The sequence below is a fragment of the Marmota marmota genome, unplaced genomic scaffold (assembly GCF_001458135.2).
Source record: "Marmota marmota marmota unplaced genomic scaffold, marMar, whole genome shotgun sequence".
Lineage (NCBI taxonomy): Eukaryota > Metazoa > Chordata > Mammalia > Rodentia > Sciuridae > Marmota > Marmota marmota.
The window spans coordinates 3596605-3605322 of NW_026000102.1; the positions used below are offsets into that span (position 1 = coordinate 3596605).

General features: G+C 42.8%; 1 protein-coding gene and 1 long non-coding RNA gene across 2 annotated transcripts in view; one reads left to right on the plus strand and one right to left on the minus strand.

Annotated features, from left to right (window-relative positions):
• Positions 1–1101: 1101 nt before the first annotated feature.
• Positions 1102–8614, minus strand: LOC107155534. The gene is made up of 3 exons (XR_001505204.2): positions 5106–8614; positions 4582–4750; positions 1102–2222 (listed from the first exon to the last, which is right to left on the minus strand). It is a non-coding gene; the product is annotated as an uncharacterized LOC107155534 (long non-coding RNA).
• Errfi1 (ERBB receptor feedback inhibitor 1) overlaps positions 8148–8718 on the plus strand; it is a 14858-nt gene continuing 14287 nt past the window's right edge. Inside the window, exon 1 of the mRNA XM_015501441.2 lies at positions 8148–8228. The gene's annotated coding sequence lies outside the window, so the exon portion shown is untranslated. The remainder of the gene's footprint in view (positions 8229–8718) is intronic.

Sequence of the window (8718 nt, forward strand, 5' to 3'; positions counted from 1 at the left end):
CATTGTAAGTCAACTGCAATGCAGCAGCAGAGAGAAAGGCATAGGCAAAAAGTATATAAGTACAAAAAAGGACAACAGACTTGTGACTAATTGTTCATTAGTCACAATAATTGATCACAATAGAAGACAGTGGAATAATGTGTTATGATTTGGATATGAAATGTCCCCCTTTTGTGTTGAAGGCTTGGTCCAGAGGTGGTACTCTGAGAAGTGATTGGATCATGAGGGTTCTGACCTCATCAGGGGGATTCATCCACGAATAGCTGGACTGTCTGGAGATGGTGGAAACTGTAGGAAGGTGGGGTGTGGCTGGAGGAAGTAGGTCAGTGGGGGCATGCCCTTGGGGATCATCTGTAGCCCCTGTTCCCTTTGTCTGTCTGTCTCTCTCTGTCTCTCTTTCCTTACTGTCCTGACAAGACTGGAGGTCCATCCTGTTCACAACGCAGCTCCGCCTCTGCCTGATTCTTCTTCCTCCCCCTTCCTTCAACACTCTCTGAGAAATGTCCTCCCCGCTGATCTCCACCTGAGAGGCAGCTTCTCCAGGAAGCCAGTCTGCAGCAGACATCCAGGGCACAGGGCTGGGGGAGTAAGGTGGGAGAGAAGGCTGACTTTGGAGCCACTCATACAGAGTTCACAACCGAAGCGCAGGAGCTGAACGAGACGGCAGCTCGCAGCCCCAGAGAGGCCTCCACGGCAGTGTACAAGGAAGAGACTAGAGGCTGTGGAGGACCCAGGAGTGGTGCTCCATGTAACGCCATCAAGGTCAAGGACGGGACGCTTCACGATGTGTAGGTGAAGTACTGAATGTGCAGGTAAGGAGAGGACTGTTGGACGCCGAGGTTTCCTGACCACAGCCACCTTCCATCCCCCTTTGGTATTTTTTTGTGTGCGGGAGGTTTGAGCCTCAGGCCTTGTACACCTAGGCAAGCGCACCATCAGTGAGCCACATCCCCAGCCCTTCTGAAAACTGTCTTATTTTAAGGCAGGGTCTCCATGTAACCCAGGCTGGCCTTGAACTTGTGGTCCCCTGCCCCAGCCCCCCACCCCCCCCCCCCCCCCCGAGTAGCTGGGTCACAGGTGTGCACTCCCATGCCTGGCTCCTTTCCCTCCTGCCTGGTGCGTCCTCCGGTTCTACTCCAGGAAAGGATTTCTCCTCTTCTGCCCTAGTCTCCTTAGATGGGCTGATTCTGCCCACCATTCCACAGTGGGGGCTGGTGCTCAGGACTGCACTCCCCTGGCCTTCAGTTTGGACTAGTGAGAATCAGACCAAAGGCTTTATTTAAACACAAATAAGCTCTTTTTAACTTAAATTGAATGGCCCTGGGGTTCACTGGAGCCTCAAAATGAAGTCAACACAAGAGAACAAAGCTGAATCTTGGAGAAAGTCCTGGCCTGGACAGGATCTCATTTGAACACCCTGATAAAGTGGTCTTTGCAGCTACACCCCTAGATTTTTCTGGTACTATTCCATGGAATTCCTTGTTTTTATTTATAAATTTGAGTTGGGTTTCTGCCACTAGCAAATTAAAAAAAAAAAATTGTACCTGATAACATGAGGATAGATGATGACCCAAATTCAATTTTCTGTTCTTCTTCTTTTTTTTTTTTTTTTCACAAGACAGGATAAGGGAGGAACCTGCCATGGTTGAAAGAAAGCTGGCATTGCTGCGGCGGGAATCCACAGTGACCCTGGGTGCATGAGCAACCTCCGCCTTCCTTGTGACCAGGGTGTGACAACAGCATGTGCTTGCAACATGGTGAAGTTAAACTAATTTACGTACAGCCTCATACAGTGCCTGGTTCTTAGTAAATGCTGTAAAAGTGTTAGCGGTTACTAGCTACTATTCTTAATTACAGAATCTCATGAGCACATTTTCCTGTTTATAAAATCATCACGAGCCTACGCATAGATATTCCATATTTTACTTGGATACTTGCCCTAGTAACAAGCCAGTTTTTCACTATTTTGAATAACACTGCCTCAAAGGTCCTTGTATATAAAGCTTTCTGTGTTTATGATTCTGTTCTGAGTTTAGAGGAGCTCAGGGTCTGATTCTCAAAGATTTTTAAGGTCGTAGAATCTGGATCCTTGATCTAATGAATCTTCCTTTGTGTTTTCACATCAGCTGTTTGTATTCACCCAAGTCTTCTCTTCCATCATTTAGGCTCGCACCTATGGCCAAGATGGTCAACAACAGTGCCACGTACTATCATAAAGTGCTCTGAGAGAGATAATAGTCGTTATGAGTATCGTATCCTTTAATGAGATGGGGCAAATGCATTGAAGTATTAAATTAAAAATAGAAACAACCAGAAATCTCAAGTGACTGGAAATACATCTGAATTTCACTTTGAAAAAGTAGACCCCATCAGAACCGTATGTAGTGGATACTCATATTTACTGAGCATCCACTATATAATGAATGAAAGACTCACTGATTGTCCTGATGCATGTCTGGAAGCATCAGGAGTACTTAATGAGAGTAAGCTTGATCACATTTCTAAGTCAGAGAAACTAAGTTTTGGTCACATATTTTCCCAAACAGTTTTCACTACTCACAGCTTTCTAAGGCTAATGACTTAATCATAATAGAAAAAACAACATAGGAACGGACATTTGTCTTAATTTCACAGTCAAATATGCCTTTTTTAGGGGAAAAAATGTCTGTCACCTTTAAGATATCAGCAATTTGCAATAATTATTTTAAGGTTAGTATAATCTGGAAAAAAATATGTGTTTAATCCCACAGTTTTATGAAGAAGTCAAAATAACTCAAAAGAAAGTATGGTCACAAATGTACGGACACCTTTAACTCGAGTATCAACTAATATCCATCTGACCTTAGTAACTGATTTGAAATTCATATCCTCTCATATAAAAGGAGTATTAATCCAAAGCCCTGAGTTCAAGTGCACTAGAATGTTGTAAACCCCAAAGGATTTATTGTAGAAAACTCTGAATATCAGCCTGTCTGAGGCCAGACACCATTCCTGCTCTCCTGAGTCCCAAAGTCCCAGGATCCGTGCCTCTGCCTTAGCTGCCCTCAGCCCCTAGAATCCCGGTCACCAACAGCTGGGATCTCTGCAAAAACTTTCCCGAGTAACACAAACTAGGTTGCCAATCTCTACCCACATGCCACACTGGAACAAATCATTTGGAAAACATTAGACCCAGAAAACATCTTGCATTTCCCACCTCCCTCTCTCTCTGTCGTTCTGAGGTTTTCATGGAAGCCCTAAGCCTTCTGTTGGTCAGCTGGAGCTTCTTCCATTACCTAATCTTCAAACTACACTGTTCCTCCCTTGGCCTCCTCCCCTTCCGTAAAGGGCGCCATCATCCACTCACTCAAACCAGCGAGGTGAAGTCACCTTAACTCTTCCTTTCCTTCTCTCCTGTGTGCACGCTATCAGTAAGTCCTGTCGATTCCAGATCCCAATGGAAAGCCAGATCAGCCTTTCTGGGGTCCTTTTGCTGGTCTCCTTTCCAACTACCACACCCTTTCTCAAACCCTCAGTTCTCACTTGGACACACGCAGCAGCCTCCTGAATGCGTTCAGAATGATCTCCCCCCAGTTCCCCCAACACACCAAGCTCTCTCCCACTCTGTCCTTGCCTCACACTGACCCTGTACCTGACATGTGCTTTCTGCAGGCTTGACCTGGACCACTCCTTCCTAGATTTCAGTCTCAGAACATGTCATCTCCCCAGGGTGACCTTCCCGCCCACTTAGACAAATAAACTCATCTCCTGCCACTGTCCCACTGTCCTCTGTCCTCAGCAGTTTTGATTGCTCACTGACTTTTAGAATGACATATATCTGCTAGTTATTTATTATCTTTCTTCCTCATGAGACCATAAATTTCACGAAGGCGAAGATTAATCCATTGTGCTCCCCAGCGTACACCAGTGCTGGGACAGTGACTGGCAGGCAGTGGGAAGCTTATTAAATATCAGTTGAATAAATGAATGGGTACCGTGTGACCCCCTTACTGAAGACTGAACCCTCCGATGCTCCCCAGCTTTACCTCGGGGCACTCAGCTCCTCCATGGGCTACAGATACGAGACATTTCTGAACAAATGTCCTGCACTCCTAAACTTTTCACTCCACCATCTCCTCGTTCCTAACTCAAACTGGGCTCTTCTGTGAGAACCAGCTTCCCCAGTGATCACTCCAGTTGAAGCAGTCACCTCTCCCGTTCAGACCCTGGAAAGTAGAATCATTCCAGATCCCTGAAAGGATGAGTAGGGCAGAAAGGCACCCACCAACTTCTCAAGGAAAATAAGTCAGTGTGATCGGCACAAGGATCAGAGAACCAAGAGAAATCGAGAAATCAACTGTGTTCATTTTAACATCAAACTCACAGTTTTATTCTTCTGTGACGTGGATTGGAAAAAAACCCATCTTTTTCAAATCAATATCCAATCATTGACTATTATCCATTGTCCTTGCATTTCAGAGAAAATTGTAAAGCTATTTATTCATATCAAAAAGCTCTTTGGGGGCTTTATTTTATATACAGGTTAAATCTAATTTTTTTAAAAGGAAACATGGGTATGGATGCTTAGAAGTAAATACTCACAGATTTAGTACTTGCTGGCTGGCTTTCACAGCTGAAAAGAAGGCTTTCCTGCCCTTAGCGCCTCTCCTGAGGACTGCAGGTGACGGATACTGCACTATTACAGAGACCTTGTGTTGTTGTTGTTGTTGTTTTTTTTGTCTTAAGGTTTTATGGCTCTGAAGAGGAAATACTGCAGAGTCAAGCAAGGCGTTTTTAGGTTATGAATCATTTATGCTCTTTGGATTTAATGAAACGACATTCTGAACAATTAAATGGTGTGTAATAAGCTATCAAGAAATTGACAATCTTACGATGAAAGAGGTTCAAAAATCTCTCAAAGAATTTATAACCATAATAATAAAAACAAAATATTACTGAGCCATGGTTGGCCTGGGCAGTGCCTAAGCACTGTCCCACACATTTATCCAGCCAGTAGCCTATGAACAGGGACCACTCTTACCCCCATAATACAAGGCACAGAGGTTAAACAATTTGCCCAAAGCCACCCAGCTGGTGAGAGCTAGAGAAAGATCCCACACACCCACCTGAGAGCAGGAGCTATTCATCATGGCAACCTCTTCCTATTCTTCATTGTCCAGGACAAAATAAATGCCTGTTGCCAAGAGACAAATTTGGTAAAACAATACCAAGTTATTTTAGGACTAAGCTGAAGAGGTTGGCATCTCGGAGCCTTCTCTTTTTTTGATGTAACCATTCTCTCTGTATATGGTGTGTATGCATCTGCACTGGTATCTATATAAACACACCTCCCCTGTGTTGCTGGCAATGAACAAGTGAAACATATTTCTGAAATCTCTTAATCAAAAGTTTGCATTAATAATTTTAATTAATTAATTTGGCAAGGGACTAGAGCACACCCTACTGGCCAGCTAATAGGAAATACAGCATTTACTTGGGACAAAATGTCTAAATATTTAAATCAGAAGGTAAAGTCAAATTTCTGCTTGAAAAAAAAATTATCTTGAAAACATCGACTATGTATCTAAATTAAATTGATCCACAGGATACTAAAAAAATTCTAACAGTTACTGATTCCAGAGGTGGGATGGAATTAGAAAAACATCCGTCAAAAGCATCAAATATTTATTAAAGCAACATTAGGTATCTGAAGGGTGACTCAATTAAAACTAAACAACTAGATAGACTGTCCAAAACCTATACTAAACAAAAGTTAGTTAAGCCCTGCCTCTGACATCTAAAACACAGACTAATAAATTGCAAGTAGCCCATCCGTCTTCTCACAGGCTACATATACCAAGTAGAAAGGAAGGGAAAAATGGAGTATTGCTACTATTCAAATGGTTGCTAAGGGAAAAGCTCAATGGGAGACTCTGTTGTGATGTGGCACTCACAGATGAATGGTGGGCTCTTACCAGCACATCCATTTGAAAGTAATCCACAGTTTATTGGAGATTATACACACACACACACACACACACACACGATTGTTTTCAAAACAATGCAGTACACTAAACAAACAGCCTATAAAAAATACATTTCTTCCATTGGGCGTGTAGATTTTTATTGCATGCTTGCTTACAGACTAGTAAAAAAAAAGTGCATATTATACATTTATATCATGTATAGATAGAAATAAAAGCTCTGGGACTAAAAGGGTAATGCAAAAAGGATCTTGTTTTAAAATATGTCTTTATGAACAAGGAGAAATGCATAAGTTTTCTCATGTAATCCTTCACAGCCGAGAAAGACAAACACCAAAATGTGCATACTCTTCTACAGGATTCCAATATCAAAACGTGGATATAAGTTGTACATTTGATAAGGTCTGCCCAGCATCTCTATACATACACGACTTGTGGAATTTCCTGGTGAGGACAGAAAGGAGTAATGTCCTCAGGACAACAGTATGGTTCTCAGGATCCTGAGACAGAGCTTCAAGCTTTTTCTCACTCCAGGGATAGCAATTCTTTTGCTGAAAAGGGATTGCCCGCACAACGACTATCTGGGTCAATATGATGTTGAGTCTAATGTTTTAGATGTCATGCTCTATTAAAACAGTGTCCATTCCGTGAGAAATGGCCTCAAAATTAAATCAACTCTGAGAAATATATATTTTTTTAAATACATTACTCAAAACTTAGGTTCAGTAATCTAATTTCCTAAATCTCTAATGAGTGGTCACTTGCTAAACATAATATGATAGAATTACTTCACGTTGCTTCACATTTTCCTTTCAGACTCTTCCCCAAACATTCTATGATACTACTGACATATCAATGTTATTATAAAATAGTAAGTAGACTACTAGATAAAAGATTTGTGGAGCATAACTTTTCTCATGTAATCCTTCACAGCTGAGAAAGACTTATTATATGAACAAAATTATGAACCAAATTCAGTTAACTAGCAGCTATAACTGTTTTTCCCCAAAAATGAATAAATCAAATGTTTATTTTCCAAGATTAAAATAGATCAGAAGAGAAATCAATGAATCATATGTTACTCATATGATTTTGTGATTTTTGATGATTTACCAAAACATTAGCACATCATACAGATCACCACTATATAGTAAGTATCCTGTTGATCTTCTTTCTCTAAAGAAGGGGTGTGTTTGATGGTTGCTCTGGTGATTATCACTGTTTTATGAATAGGGGAATGTAAAAGCATGCCAATAAGGCCAAAGCACAAATTACAGCTGTATTGTGGTGACTTGAAAGAGCGTAACTAGGGTTCCTTTTGAATGAAACTGGAGCTCATCTAGGTCCACGTTCAGTAAATGCTGTACTGTGAGGTCTGAAAAGATGTTCTGGGCAAGTTCTCAGGCGGATCTTTTTTTTTTTTTTTTCACACTGCTAACAGCATATGGGTAGTGGTGAACATAAAACAGGGAGGTGGAGATGGAATCTGGATAGATTTTCTGTAAACCAAAAAAACCTAGTTAAGTTGGTAAGAAAATCAGCAATTCTTTGTGACTAATTCCTATAATACTAAATGAATACAATAAGTAAGAATATAGGGAAGACAGGATAACTCCAATATTGATAAATAGCCTGGACATGAAAATGACCCCACAGCCCTCTAGGCCAGAAGGTACCGTTGAAAGAACAGGATAACTGTCCTTGCAAGTGAAAGGGGGCAAAGGGATACTTCAGTTTTTCATTTTTAATTTGGTGCTTAAGGCCTTGAATTCAAAATGAGGCCTTTGAATTAAATTTAAAAGGATGTAAGTAAACAATGTTGGAGAAAAGGCAAATCATTTCACGGGGTGCAAAGTTAATAGTTAACTTGATAATGAGGCCAGAATCTCATTCCATATGTTAAACAACCTCAATTAGGTTGTGCTAAACGTATAACTATCAGGCATTATTGCTGAAGTGCAAGAAGGGCTCTATGGAGACCAAAGAGGTCAGTAGCAGTCTTTGGCCTCTACTCCATAAAGAACCATTTAGGAAATCTGTTCTCGTTAATACTGGAGGGTTTCCGTTTGTTTGCTTTTTTTCTTACTTTAGCCACTCTTGGTTTGTTATCATTTGTATTATTTATTTTACGGTTAAACTATAAGCCCAAGTTGCATCACGGGTGCCCCCAGAAACCTCCTCCTACAGGCTTGTTCGTGGTCTGTCCTGGGGCATCGCACGGCTGCCCGGTGCCAGGAGATATCCAGGCCAGCTTGGGTCTAACAGGTAAACAGGAGAAGAACCAGGGCCTCCAGGACCCAGCAGGGGCTGCCCCTAGAAGTGGTGGGCGGCCTGAAAAGGTCAGCAGCACCAGGACCGGGCTCCTTTTCCAATATGTGGTCAGAAGAGCCCTTGCCCTCCCCTGGTGGCCCTGCTCTCAACAAGGAGTCCTGGCTGCCCCTCTGTCTCTCACTGCCCCTCGCCGTCCCTCATTGTCCTGCACTGTCCCACTGTGTCCTGCACAGACCCACCCTCACTGTCTCTCACAGTCCCATAACGTCCAGCACTGTTCCAGCCATTCCTCACCGTCCCTCGCGGTCCCGCGCCATCCCTCACTGTGCCTTGTTGTCCCCACAATCCTCCCCTGCCCCTCACCGACCTACAGGGTCATCCCTCCCCGTTCCCCGCCGTCCCTCACCATCCCTTCCCGTCCCTCACAGTCCCTTGCTATCCCTCCTGTCCCTTACTGCCCTGCCCCGCCCCTCACGTCCCCGGG